Source organism: Equus caballus, chromosome 1 (genome assembly GCF_041296265.1).
Source record: "Equus caballus isolate H_3958 breed thoroughbred chromosome 1, TB-T2T, whole genome shotgun sequence".
Classification (NCBI taxonomy): domain Eukaryota; kingdom Metazoa; phylum Chordata; class Mammalia; order Perissodactyla; family Equidae; genus Equus; species Equus caballus.
In genome coordinates, this window is record NC_091684.1 from 179,800,016 (window position 1) to 179,814,711 (window position 14,696).

At 36.0% G+C, this 14,696-nt stretch overlaps 1 long non-coding RNA gene across 1 annotated transcript in view; it reads right to left on the bottom strand.

Moving 5' to 3' along the window:
• Window positions 1–14,696, bottom strand: part of LOC138925124 (uncharacterized) — a 175,650-nt gene that overhangs the window by 31,750 nt on the left and 129,204 nt on the right. The window contains exon 2 of the long non-coding RNA XR_011440913.1: window positions 5,879–5,944. This is a non-coding gene — a long non-coding RNA (uncharacterized lncRNA). The remainder of the gene's footprint in view (window positions 1–5,878; window positions 5,945–14,696) is intronic.

A 14,696-nucleotide genomic window follows, 5' to 3' on the forward strand; every position in this document is an offset into this window, starting at 1 on the left:
TCACTCTGGGTTACTTCAATAACATCCCAGATGTCCCTCCCTTATTTGCGGCATTCCCATGCTCAGTTCATCTCCATCCAATCCTTCAGCCTATAATTCAGGATAATTTTTTAATGCTAGTTTTATCATGCAACTCCCCTGTTTACAATCCTTCTCAATTTTCCTCAGGATAAAGTCCAACTGGTATAGTGTAGGACAAAGATGAATGTGTACCTCACATTCTCTGGTTTAGAAGGAAAAGTAAATTCAATGATTGAGGTGGGGTGGAGATGATCAGCTCAGGTTTGACACCCTTAATTTGAGGTGCTTATGGGATATCCAGTTGGGGATGTCCATCTGGAATTTGGATATTTGTATCTTCACTGGTCTTTCCTCTCAAGAAAGAAACCAGGCCAATTTATTCATAGGAAAATACTAGCAACACTGTTATCACCCATCCCAGGAGCATTCCTTTGCATTTAAGCAATTTTTGGAAAATATTAATTCATACATATAAAGTAATTTCAAAACATAGACCCTTAAGCACAGTGGAAATGAGTTGGAAAGATATTTTTAAAGCGTGGGTCTTGGCCCTTCAAATCATGCTGCTTGTGTATTTCATATATGCAGTAAAAGGTGCTGGTTTCAGAGAAACTGCTGGAAAATTCACCGTGGCTGAAACATGCAAATCAGCACAGAATGTTTGCTGGAGGGTAAGTCAGAGGAATGCCATTGAAGTAGCCTGTATATGCATATCTCATTGGTGACATCTTGAGCTCTGTTAATCAATTCCTATTTGAGATAAATGCAACTGCTTGTATCTCAAAAGACTAGATTCCACAGAACTGTGACTTAGATATTTCATAGATGCTCTCCAAGGACTTTAAAAGACAGAATGACAGGAAATTTACTAAATCCATATAGCTAACCTGGAGAAGAGGTTAAACAAAATTCAGAATCCTCCTTTACAGTGTGCAAATTTTGATGAACAATGCTATAACTTTGTCCTCCAATTTCTAGAGATATGACATTGTAATGATATCTGTGTTAACAGGACTTATAAGAAGTGCTAATTCCTGTCCCAGAAAATAATGTATCTCAGAATTTCATTCCCCCATTGAATTGTCCCCTCCAAATATTTAAGAAGCAAAGCTTCTCTGCTTAGGAAAAACTGAACAAAAAATAGCTGACAAGATAGAGAATGGTAGGATTATTATTTAGAAGGAAGCACTGCAGAATGTGGCTCACAATTATGCACAGAACTCCTGAGGGCTACCTATGACATCTTTATCTCAGATTGTTTCTCTCCTAAATCATAGATAATAGAGGCCCCAGGCATTGTGGAGCAAACCCTGAAGCTCACTGCACACAGACTCTAAGGGGTATCATTTTCATGGTTCGGTTAACAAGAGAAGTGAAACTCACACCATTATTTGATTTACTTAAAATGTACCCTTGTCGTGTTTTAAGCTCTCCTATCCCATATTTCTGCAATTATTTGGCCCTTAGCATTCTCCTTGAAGCTGTCCTCCTCCGTGTATTTCTCCTCTTGTTCCCTATGACATTTTTTACTCCATAGCTTCTAGCTATCCCTCAACCACAAAGGTAGTTGAAGCAACATCCAAAAATACCAGCTCCCAGGAGCTCTTAGTTCTGTGCTTAGAGTATAAAATGGGTCTCAAGCCTGGGTAATAACTGAATTCATGAATCTCAATTCCCAGAAGACATTAACAGCAGCATAGAGCAGGAAGCAGAGTTATGTTAATTTCTGCAGGTAATGCGTGAAAGCAGATAGGGAAAGCTTGAAAGGTCAACATCTGCTGTCATGCAGGAGTGTTGCAAAATGTGATTGGCCAGTAAATGTCAACACCATGTTCTAAAATCTACATGCCACCCTTTCAATTTAATCTTAGCTTGCAGCCCAGCTAACAGTCATGCAGCATGTTTCAAAAGCCCTTGAATTCTAAAATGGAATTGTATGATTGCATTCCCATGGCAATAAGACACCTGTAAATTACAAACTTGTCATTTAATCAGCATAAATGTAGGGAGTTTGTGCAGCCACTGTGAATTTTTTTCATATCTATTTTCAGGCGAGGCTGAAGACCTCTTAATGATTATATACCATAACGGACTGCAGGTCTAACTGTTGCCATGGTATTATGTGCTTCTTTTCTTTTAAAGAAGTGACTGGAATGTAGAGCAGATAATGAATCTAATTGATTGTCCTCTGCTAAACGCAGATATGCTTTATATTCTCTCCCTTTTGTGTTCTTCCTCCCTCTCTCTCCAGATTGGATTCACAGGTATACGTTTGTTCAGTGACAGGAAAGACTCATACCAAGCAACCCCCACCCCATAAAAAGAAATAAATATAAAATGATCTGCTTTGAAAAATGTCTATAACAAAAACGTGTGTGTATAAAGAGCATAGAAGAAAAGATTTACATTCACCACACAGACTGTCAAATTAAATCAATGAGGAGAAAGACAATAGGCTTATTGTAAAAAAAAAAAAAAAAAAAGTACACGATCTGCACACTCATAGTGTCCAGGGTTAAGCATCTGAAGTTTTGCTTAATTAAACATGGACTAAGTTAGTCTTAAACTTTCCAGATATTCAAATTTAATTACTCATCAGCGTATTTGATAGGTAACCGAGTTTTTAGATTATAGTTATTATTAACGTTGTATTTGCCATTTTAGCCATTTAAAACACAAAATTTAATACAATGGATTTTCATTCTCAAAATATTTGCAAATTGACCAAAAATAGAATTTTTATAGAGGTGTTTTACCTTGGGTTATTATTTTGGACAGAATCATGAATACTCGGCTTTAGAGTATGCAGTCTCTCCCCACACAAACAGACTTTATAGACGGGGGTAACAGAAAAGGAGTCCTGCCTGATAATTTGCTACTGAATGATTCCTAAGATTAAAAATTTATAGGTGAATGAATTTAGTCATTAGAGAGCCTGGGCCAAGCCACAGAATCAGAAGAGAAGCCTGGCTGGATCCCGGTTTTCCTGATTCCTCATCAAGTGCTCTTTCTTCTACTCAGAGTTCAAGTGACATTTTTGCATCTCTCAAAAGAACAATGAATAAAAAAATTTTAAAAGGTATTTTTCGGGGCCGGCCCATGGCCAAATGGTTAAGTTCGTGTGCTCTGCTTTGGTGGCCCGGGGTTTCACGGGTTTGGATCCTGGGCGAGGGCATGGCACCGCTCATCAGGCCATGTTGAGGCAGCGTCCTACATACCACAACTAGAAGGACCCACAACTAAAATATATATACAACTATGTCCTGGGGGGCTTTGGAGAGAAAAAGGAAAAATAAAATCTTTAAAAATAAAAGGTATTTTTCTTTCTCTTTAAAAAGAAATAGATACAGACAGGCATCTCCTGAGATATTGCTTAGTATATACAGGTTATGCTATAGCGGAAATGGTGTGCTGACATTTAATGTTAGCTACTCCTGTTAGGGTGTACAAAAGTTTAGATTAAAAAAAAATTATTTGGAGGCTGGTCCGGTGGTACAGTGGTTCAGTTCAGCATGCTCCACTTTGGTGGCCAGGGTTCATGTGTTTAGATCCCAGGTGTGGACTACACCACTTGTCAGCCATGCTGTGGCAGTGACCCACATACAGAGTAGAGGAAGATTGGCACAGATACTAGCTTAGGGCTAATCTTTCTCAAGCAAAAAATAAAATTATTTGAAGAACGAAAAGGACCACAAGATCAAAAACACTGAATTATCACGTACTAACTTTGATTTTATTGGCAACTTAAAATACAAATCTAATGCCTAACTGTGAATATGCAAAATGTCATTTTCTTTTTTTAGTGATAATATGCTGTTAAAGGTGAAGCACTGGTTAAAAATGCCCATCTTTTATTCTGCTCAAACACTTGTTAAGCACATACACTACTGGGCACAGCTTTCTACTCTATGCCATGAACTAGTTTTCAATAATGCTAAGAAATCCGTTAATCCAAGTGTGGAGGGGGGTGTTGGCCCCCTAACATTGATTAGGGGACCCTGGACACAATCCATACTGGTTGTCTGTTGCAAGTTTATGTCTAATTCAAGAGGATGGCTGACTAGTTAGGACTTCACCACCTTTCCATGCTTAAACTAGTAGACGTTATGCAGATATATGGTTTAATGGATCAATGTGAACAATGCTGCATTTTACAGAAATCTTACTAATGGAGCCATACACGGGACAGAGAGAGGACCAATGACCACTATACAATGACATCAGCAAAATATTGTCCAAGATGAACCAGATATAGCCATACTATTCAATCTGGTAAAGACTACGATTTTCATTTTTAGCAATCAAGGGTAAGCTGACTCTGATTCAAAGGGATAGGACAATTTCAGAACTGGAATTTAATCTCTGAGACAATTGAAAAAGGGCCTCTTTTGACCCACAATCACACAGCAAGTGTTAAAGAAGAAGTCTTCTCTTCCTTCAGAGTTTTGGGAGAGGTCACCTGCGCTGGCCCTGTTATCTCAGCAGCAGCACCTGACGTCCTACCTAGGAAGCAAGGTCTAAGGTTGGACTCAATCTCCTCCAAAAAGGACTCATTGTAAAAACAAATATCTTCTCCTCGTTAGATTATAGGGTACACACCAGGGCTTAGATTTATGCCCTCACTTAAGATTTGACCTTGGTGCACTTCCAGAGGCCCTCTTTCCAATAGATGGCAGGCAATACAGGAAATAATATAATCCCAAGAATTACTGATCATTGTGCTGCTTTCGCTTCCCAGGTTCAGTTTATCACATGGAGAATTTACTCATGGTATTTTTACATAGCGAATTGGCAAATAAGAATTTTCAATGATTCCAACTAAAGCAGTGACATGTCCTCTTACTCTTCCAAATGAAAAAGGTGTACCACTCCTATTAGTCACCAAAACCATGATCAGTAACATGACTATGATTTTCCCTTTTTGAAAAGTGAACGTTGGAAAAAATTCCACTGAATTTGTCACTTTTCTTTTTTGTTGGTGAGGCAGATTGGCCCTGAGCTAACATCTGTGCCAATCTTTCCTCTATTTTGTGTGTGGGTCGCTGCCACAGCATGTCTTGATGAGTGGTGCAGGTCTGTGCCCATGATCCAAACCTGAGAACCTGGGCCACCAAAGCAGAGTGAACTGGACTTAACCACTATACCACCGAGCCAGCCCTGAATTTGTGACTTTTAAAAAGTTATGGGTAATCTTCTTTAAAAAACAATTATGAAAACCTGCCAGTTATTAAAATTGCCACATATAGCCTCTATATGTCCTTCTCTTGAATCTGAATGCTTATTAATACACTATAAAAATTTATCTGAGAGGCCAGCCTCCATGGCCTAGTGGTTAAAGTTCAGAGCGCTCCACTTTGGCAACTTGGGCTCAGTTTTCGGGCATGGAACCTCACTGCTCATCTGTCAGTGGCCATGCTGTGGCGGCAGCACATATTAAACAAAAAAGAGGAATATTGGCAACAGATGGTAGCTCAGGGCAAATCTTCCCCAGCAAACAACCAAAAAAAAAAAATTGATCTGAAATATTTTCAAAGTAGTGATTCATTATAAACTACTTTATATCTCACAGATTGTCAATTCTTTCCTGCATCTGGTGATTGTATCATCATCTCTTTTCTTTTAGTACCATAGTAAAATATACACAAGAAATCTATCTCTAGATATCTTCCAAGAACTTCACACTCACTATATATATACAAAAGGAAGTTAAGTGCTCTTTCTCCTTCTTTATGTGTCGCCTCACTTAATGATACTGGCTTAATCTAAGGCAAGAAACTGGAATCATCCTTGCTCCCGTCTTCTAGATTATTACCAAAATATGAATGGTAGCAAATATTGACATCAGAAATCGACTTACAACTTATCCCTTTGCTCCATCCTTCTGCTTGACCACGGAGAGATGATGATGCTATTGCAGTTACCCCTGCAAGAAATGGAAAAATAACCACTGGGAAACAAGTATTTCTATGGTATAACAATCTTTACCCTACTTCTGAAACATTGTCGTAAGTGCATGAAACTGTTAAGTGCTGTTGACTATAAATTTATTATGTAGTCATGCAAGAGCAATTAAAGTGAAGCCAGGGACAATCCTATTCCAGTAACCAAATGCTAAGTGAAGGTAGGGAGAGAAGGAGATTTCCCAGGTTAAAGTCATTGTAGTCTTATCCAAAGTCCTTGAGTATTTTAAAGCTAAAACCAAAAGGTACATAACCTTGGTTATAACCTCAGTGACTGATGCCCACAATCTCATGGCTCTAGTTCCTGGCATTCATGTAAAGTACTAGATAAAATACAAGCAAAAAAGTTTTTCTTTATTTTTCTTCTTAACACTCTCATTTCTTCCTTTTTCCCTACTCATCACCCTGTTCCTTCCTCTGAAACTCATCTGAATCCTTTCCCGAAGAACCCTTTGCCCATTACCTTTCTCTTGCCCCATCTCCCTACTATTATTTCTGAGATTCTTTCATTCTCTGCTAATGTTATACAGTAGCCTGGGAGTCTGCCATATATAAGATATGGGATCAATGTATAATATTCACATTTATTGCTGTATCTGGATATAATGCATTAGTTCAAAAACAGGCAGGAATATAATATATTTTGAAGCAAGAAGCCCTTTCGGCAGTTCATATAGCATATGTATAGCTTCTTGTTCCAATGTATAGACTACTGGCTCTTTTATTAACATACTTTCTGAAGAGTAGTGAGTGGGAGTTAAAACCAAACATATCTAAGCAGTGACAATGAGATTAGGCCATCCAGTCAGAGTTGAGGTACTGTTTTCACCTTTAAAAAAAAAGGGTCTTGAAATTAAAGAAACTAGTGTTATTTGAACAGCTATAACAAATCTACTTCTTTGCAACTGCTTTGCCTAAAATAATCCCATGAAATATAGATAGAGAGAATGATGATAGCAGCACCAAAGTTAAACTGAATGAAGGAATCTGAGTACATTTCTAATTTCTTATCATTCTAAAGGACTAATTCACAATTTAGAAAATGGGACTTCTTTGTTCAGAACGTGTTTTAGCCATTCATTTTCCCATATTTGTCAGCTCATTTTACATTTTATTTTCCCAGTCACTAAATAGAATATTAAACTTATTTTATAAAATAAATTTTGATATTGTAGAATTCTATTGTCAAATATTTCTTATGTAAATGTGCACACACATGTGCACATGCTGGCCTAAATATGCAAGACGAGCAATGATCCTAGATTAAACTAAAGTGCTATAAGCTACATTTTTTAATCTACTGCAGTTTAGAAACATTTTCAAGAATCCTGTCCCCTTTCCTCATCCAGCAGAGAAGATTGAATGGGTCTCCTAACTATACTGATGATAAGAAGGCAAAGATAAACCAGAGAAGTCATTCTTGCCTTTAGGGATTCACCTGGTAAATTGCTGCTTAAAGAGTGCTGTCAATAAGTTAACTTCTTTACTGTCGGGAGCAATTCTCTGCTGGCGGTGAGATGGACAAGATGACCTAATAGATCTTTTTTCATCTCAAGATCCAAAGTTTCTTTTCAAGGAATTGTGGTTAGAGAATAGAAACGGTGTTTAGGACCTGTCCACAAATTTTTAACTTTAAAAGAACTTGCATTTTATTATATTCTTTCCTTAGTGAGCTTGCTTAAATCTCTAAAAATAATCTTCCTTTACTACATATTCCATTGCTCGATTTATTTTTTAAATAATGACAACAGTTAAGAGATATTCCACAATGTTATAGGGTGAATATTTCCTCTTGCACTCTATTTTTCTCCTAGCACCCATATTTACCTTAAATGGAGGATTTTTCCTCTTTTATTTCTGTGTCTTTTAGTCAGCACAGAGATACAGTGAAATGGTTGAATGCACAGACTTTAGAACCAGGCTGGGTTTTTAAATATAACTCCACCAGCTATTAGTTACGTAGCCTTGGACAAGTAACACCAACCAATCTGCCTCAGTTTATCTATCTATAAACTGGAGATAATAGCTGCACCTACCTTATGGGGCTGTTGTGAGGATCAAATGAATTAATGTATATAAAGCATTTAGAAGGATACCTGGCACATGCTAAGTATTGTTTAAGTGTTTGCTTCTTTTGCTGTTATTATTGTGATGGTTATTATTATGGCAGTTCTTATTAAGTGCGCTAATCTTAAGAATGTTGAATTATTTTTCCAATTATTTACATTTCAAAAAAATACCAGTTTCAGAAACCATGCCATATTAAGATTCCACATTAGATCAGTAATTGAGTGGTTTTTGCATTATCTTTGCTAAATTAGGATGGTAATGTTGGAGAAATCAGAAAGTTGCAAATCATAGAGGACTTTGTAATTTAAACAATTGAGTTATCTTGCCACCATTGCTTCTCTTGTGTGGTGGCACTTCTCAAACAGTGCGGATAGAGTTACTAGAAACATCAATGTTGAAAGTAAACAAGATCCAATTGTTTTTAAAAGATTGTATTTTGAGGAGTTTGGTGGATGTGTTTTAATGAAGTTGATATATTATTTATGATGAATTACAAAAACTTTCCACGTTTCAGCTAACTTTAAATTCAGTTGACTACCAGAACTGAAACTTCATTCTCTCTCTGAGTCCTTCCTCACTTGCTCTAGGAGGAATCTGGCCTCCATTGCAATCTCGGAGCTCACTAACCCCCAGGTGCATGACTCATTTGTGGTATTGTCTTGCTTAGGGTTGGAGCCTCTCATTCATTAGACTCTGAACCACTTATGAGCAGTAACAACATTTTCTTAATATTTGTAATTCTTAGCTTCTAACACACTGCTTGGTGTAGGGTAGGTTTCCAATAAGTATTTGTTGAATGATTGCATGAATAAATGTCATCTGTCACTCAAAATCGATGTTTAAAACTACTTATTCCCCCAATATGGCGTTAGCATGATCCTCTGTCCTCATGCCTTTTATTATTGAGACAGCAAAAAGTGAAATGGTAGAATATGACTTAGTAAATGTGAATTTCTGTTACAGAACTGGGATTTGCCTTTTGGGTTCTTCAATTTTTACAAATACAATCCATAGTCACGTTTTAAATGTATAAAAATGTCTAGTTAATTCTGGAAATAATTTCTGTTGCTGCCATAAAATCTTTTATTAAAATGATTGAATCGGAGATCTGAGTACACGCAAAGTCAAACTGTTACTAAATGCATTTCATGGTGCATAAAATATCTCAAATGCATAATTTATATTTTCACTGAGTTTCCAATAGTATAAATGACCATGAGCTTACTATAGCCTTAATTATTTTGCTTACTCATTTGAAAGCTAGAACTATAAGAAAGACTATACCCTTCCAGTATTTTTTCCCCTTTATTCTCACACACTAAAGGAAAGGTTCTTTGAAGGTGGGAATAATTAATTAACATACATTTCTACATTCTGTCTTCTTTGGGTAGAAAGCACATTTCAAAATAAGGAAAGACTCGGATGAGGACGCTGAAGTTGCAAATTCTCTACATAGAGAATTCTTCCCAGCTCAGGTATTTCAAGGGAAAATAATGCTTGAGAAAAATCTTCCTGTCTTTGCCCCTAAGGAAATAAAGTTACGACCAAAGTCACCTAATCTAATAACTTCTCTTATTCCTTTCATAGGTTCCTCTCACAGGTGGACTGGTTTTCCTCATTTTCATTCTTTTCAATGATTTTTTTAGCCTCTGATTCCAATTGATATTTATTGAAAAGTACATAACTGCAATTTTAGCATTAAATTTCTTTATATACTGCTTGTCTCTTTTCCCCTCATTGATCCAAAGCTACTTGCCAAGTCAATGGAGCAAAGTGAGTTTTAATTCTCCCCTTGGCTTGTTTACCTTCCTTCTTTATCAAGCAGCAGCAATTAAAAAACACCCCACCTCAATCCTCTTTTTGACATAATTAAATGAGTAACTCTTATGAAGATCGGCTTTATATGGATTCCTTTCATCTTTTCATCCTTTCTCTCATTCTCACTGCCTCCTACTTCACTCCCCCCAAAGTTAACCATCGCAGAAGAGGGACATCTGCTCAGAAAAACATTTAGATTGCTAATGATTCTTTTTAACATCTGTTACACTGCAACTGAACAGTTGTTGTTTCTTTAAGGAGGCTCAAGGGACGAGACCTAAGTCACCTTAATAGTGGGTACTTTTTGGAAGTAGTAAGCCCTATGCCTTTGGGAGCTATCCAAAAGTGCTACTGTGTACGCATAGAAACTTAATGCTTCCGGGCTTACATTTCTTTGTCCATGGCAGTATTTCTGATTAATTTGTGTCTGGTTGTTGTAATATTTGATAGTTGGTTTTTTTTTTGTCTTTTTTCATCCCATTGCTCATTACAGTTGCACTTTTAAAGAGAAATGCTATTAAGCACAAAATGTATCTCCTATCTCCTATTGAATTGGATGTGAGCTTTTTATCAAAAAAATTCAAATATGCTTTGATACCAACAACTCAATCTGTATGATAATTCACAATAAGGAAATGACTTGAGAATACGGGCTGGGACCAAATGTTTTATTTTCTTTTCAGCAAATGCATGTGTACTTATTCACAAATACTTTGCATGAAAAGAAATAAAAAAGAATCTCTTTTAAAAGTGTCTTCCCAGGGTATCCTGGAAATACTCTTCTTTCCTCATGCTGCAAAAAATAATGTTTCTCACACATTCAGACCACAGGGGCCAGAAATTACTGGTGAGACAAAATGTGGTTCACATAAAAATTAGCTCTCTGGTAATTCAAAAGAGTGGTTAAAAATCTAAATGAATTTTAGAAAGTCACGCTTGGCTGTAAAAAAAGAATGATATCTGAAACAGAACTTAAAATAAGTATAAGGTGATTGTGTCTTGCTAATTCATGTTTCATTCAATTAGATTAAGCCAAATCTAATGTCTAAGGGAGTTGTCACTTTTACTTATTAATTGATCTGTTCTACCTACAAAGATGTATAGGTGGATACATAGCAGTATACAGATGTCTAGCTTTCTCATATTCTGCACAGTCCTGCTATTTCCCATCGTCTTTCATCTGCAAAAAGCCCTATTGCAACCTCTGGTGGATGAATCAATTATGATACTGGGGAAAATAGCCTAATATTTTTATAGGAATTTATTTAACTATGAAGAATATCTTTTACTTCAAGTAATAAATCAAAACACTACTATCAATGATATAAAATGGTGGTTATTTTTCCTCTGACATTTTGAGGCAAAGATTGTGTTCCTTTTTTTTTTTTTTAACCACATTAGGAAAGTCCAATTTTCAAATTAATTCATCTCCCTGGGTTCCTCAAATTTTGACTTTTCACTTAGCTATACCTAGCTGGGTACAAGTGATCTGGTATTTTAGGTATTTTGTTAAGGGGTTTTTCATAAAAGTAAACCATCTGCAGTTTGTTAAACCAATTAAATGACAGCTAATCTAGTACAAGTTTTCTCTGGGATGTATAATGCAATTTTATCTCAGGACATGGAATTTAAGAGCTAAATGTTTTTGCTTCGTTTTCCTAACTATTGTTCAGGAAGTAAAATGTTACTTGATTAATAAATAATTGAAATTTTAAAAATGTAGACAACAAATGTTAATTGACATGTTGACATGAAAAAAAATAATGATACAGCTTAAACAGATCATGCACTGATGTAAAAAGTAGAACTAGAAGAGACGATTTAGTACAAACCAAAATATGAAAAGTAGTACCCCTTCATGGCTAATTGTAGATTCAAGATTCCCTGATTCCAAGACCATTACGTTTTTTCACATACATTAAAACTCTGCTTTATAATTGAGTTTTGATTTAGTTACGTAAAATGAGATTCCTGTATGGAAAGTTTAAACACTGGGACATTTCATTATACCACTTTCTTAAATTTTAATTTTTAAGATACAGTGGTAAACTTTTGAGTTTGAATGAAATGAATCTCACTGTGCAGTCTATCCCCCATCATTTCACACAGGCTTCAGGAAAGACCATTCTAGTTCCTGCAATGAGGTGTTTCAGCCAAAATGTGGGAGACTTTAGAACAATCCAGCAAGTCTGATTCTATTTCAGGCTCTATCAGTGACTTGACGTCATGGTTTCTAAGGCCTTTCTTTCTTTGTTTCTCTCTTTCTTTCTACATTTTCATATATGAAATGCACATACATCTTATAATTAATGATCTCTCATATTTTAATAAATAAGATTTTTCTTTCTTAATGAACATAAAAAATAATGGTACATCTTACCATTAATGACATCTTAGAGTCAATAAACATGGTAGGTAGATACCAAAGAATATGTCAGATTTAGGGAGAATCCACTGGTCAGATTATGTGCAATGTTCCTTTTTAAGCAGCGGTTAACACTTGAAGCTCTTGATCCTTCCTGAGTTACCCAGACTCAATCTCAGCCACTCAGTAAAATTTTTAAGCCAATTGTTTTTTCCTATAAGTCAATTCTCCAAATTACATGTTTAGGAGAGAAAACAGTGACTCTGGAATAGACTATATCTGCCAGATCATGAGCACAATACTCAGTGATTTGTGCAACATTAACTACGAGAGACTCAAGTGGATTTTTATAGTGCGACATCCAAAATTACCTACTGTATGGTAGGTGTATTTCATTAGGTGAATAGATTTTTCTCCATGTGTCTTAAACCTTAAAAATATCTACCCAGTCAGGAAAAATTTTTTGGTATACAAATGTAATATTATTTTTGACTTTAGACAGTGAAATTTATGCTTGAGACCTTTGTATTATTTTATTTGAACTTCCATCCAGCAAAGCATCAATTCCATGAACTTAAGCATTTTTTGGTCTTTTTTGTCATTGTTATCATTGGAGGAAAAATTGAAAAAAGTTATGTAAGTAATGTGGCCTTAGGTTTGCTGTGTATTCAGATTCAGAACTAAGTAGGATAAAAAGACCTGTTTGGGTAAATCTTTCCAGAAAATCTAACATCAGTAGTAGTGATAAGAGTGCCATCCTTTAGCCCACTCTTGATTCATATGCAGCGGGAGGCAAAGAATTGAAATTGGCAAGGCAATTTATGCCTTTTCTCAGCTTTCATTTTTTTTTTTCGAGGGATATGGCGCCCTTTCCATTTAGCACCTCTCAGGATCCCTTGAGTGTGTTGCTGTCACCTTGGTGAGTCTCAACTGCCTTGAGATGTCTCATCTTGCTAGCCTAAGTGTCGGGTATTCTATCTCAAAGTGTGTGTGTGTGTTTACCTGTATTTACAACCCCAGTGTAAACACATTATATTGCCAAGTTTGAATCCAATATTTCAAAGTGAATTTAATAAGCACACACCACACAAAGCATAACTAGTACATCTATTCAAACACAAAGCAAGCAAAAGCAATAGAACTGTCTGCAGTGGCCCCGCATTGTATTTATTCTAGAATAAGCAATATTTAAAAACTCATTTTAATCATTCAACTCCTCAGAAAGGTCAAGATCATTATATATTTTTCTTGGACTGTTTAATTTATTGTTACCATTTACACGGCTGCCTTCATTACTGTGCAGATAGGAAATGATAGGAAAAATTTATGAAGGGAGACTATCTTCAAAATATTCATTAGTACAGAGAATTAGTAATATTCATTATCATCTATATAAAACGGGGAATGTTTTAGTAGCGCTTATGTTCAAATGGTTTACTTTTGGTCCTTAAAATATAGTTTGGAAAGGCACTAAAGTTGGCAAGAAAGAAAGGAAATAAAGAAATCGCTATTAAATCACTGTCTATACCTGTATTTATTATATTTGATCCTCAAATTTTAGTAAAAAGACATTCCAGTTCTCAAGGTATGCATATTAGCAACAAGGTATAAATAACCGGTGTTATTTCATTCAAGTTTAAAGTAAGCCTGTTTAATGTCTTTGTTCACACTGAGCTGGAGGGGGAAAAAAAAAAGCAAAGGCTGATTCTTAAACCAATCAAACCTTTTACTCCCACCTTGTGGCAGTGTGCTGCATGGCTAGTTCCAAATTGGAGACCTAGAATTTGACTTATTTTCATATTGTCTTAACCACTGATGAAAATAAGATTGATGAGGACAGAGGCTTTGTGATTCACCAAATATGGAAGTCTGTGATACAGGCTTTTGCAGCATGCAAATCAGCAAAGAGTGACGGGAACAGTGCTACAGAATAGATAGGCTTCCTTTCTCTACCTTGGGCATAGAATTTGAAGAAATTTTGCAGGGTCCTCTCTTTTGACCAACTACACTAACAAGCTTTGTACGTCAAAATTCAAGAATGTTTTTAAACATTAAAATTATTTCACAAGCTGAATTTAGAGTGTTAACAAAAGCACACCTTCTCATCGGGTTTCTTTTAGTTAAAAAAATATGCAAGATAACGGCAAAAAGATGCTACATAAATTAAATTTTCTGCAGAAGTACAAAGAAAACCGAACTCAAATTTATGCAATTTTCTTTCTCTCCCTTTCTTTTCATTTCTGTGGATTGAGAACTATATGGAAGAATACCTTTGGCTGGTAAGTTAGAGAAATAGATCTGGGAATGGTTTTTATTTCCTTCGACTCCTGCTTATTCTAGCTTACTACCTCAAACTATCAGCCAAAATTATACCTGTCAAATTCTTCTCTCCCAGATTGATTTCACTATCTTCCTAAATGAGTTTAACGTCCACCTTTATGGGAAAGAACACTCAGCTTCTC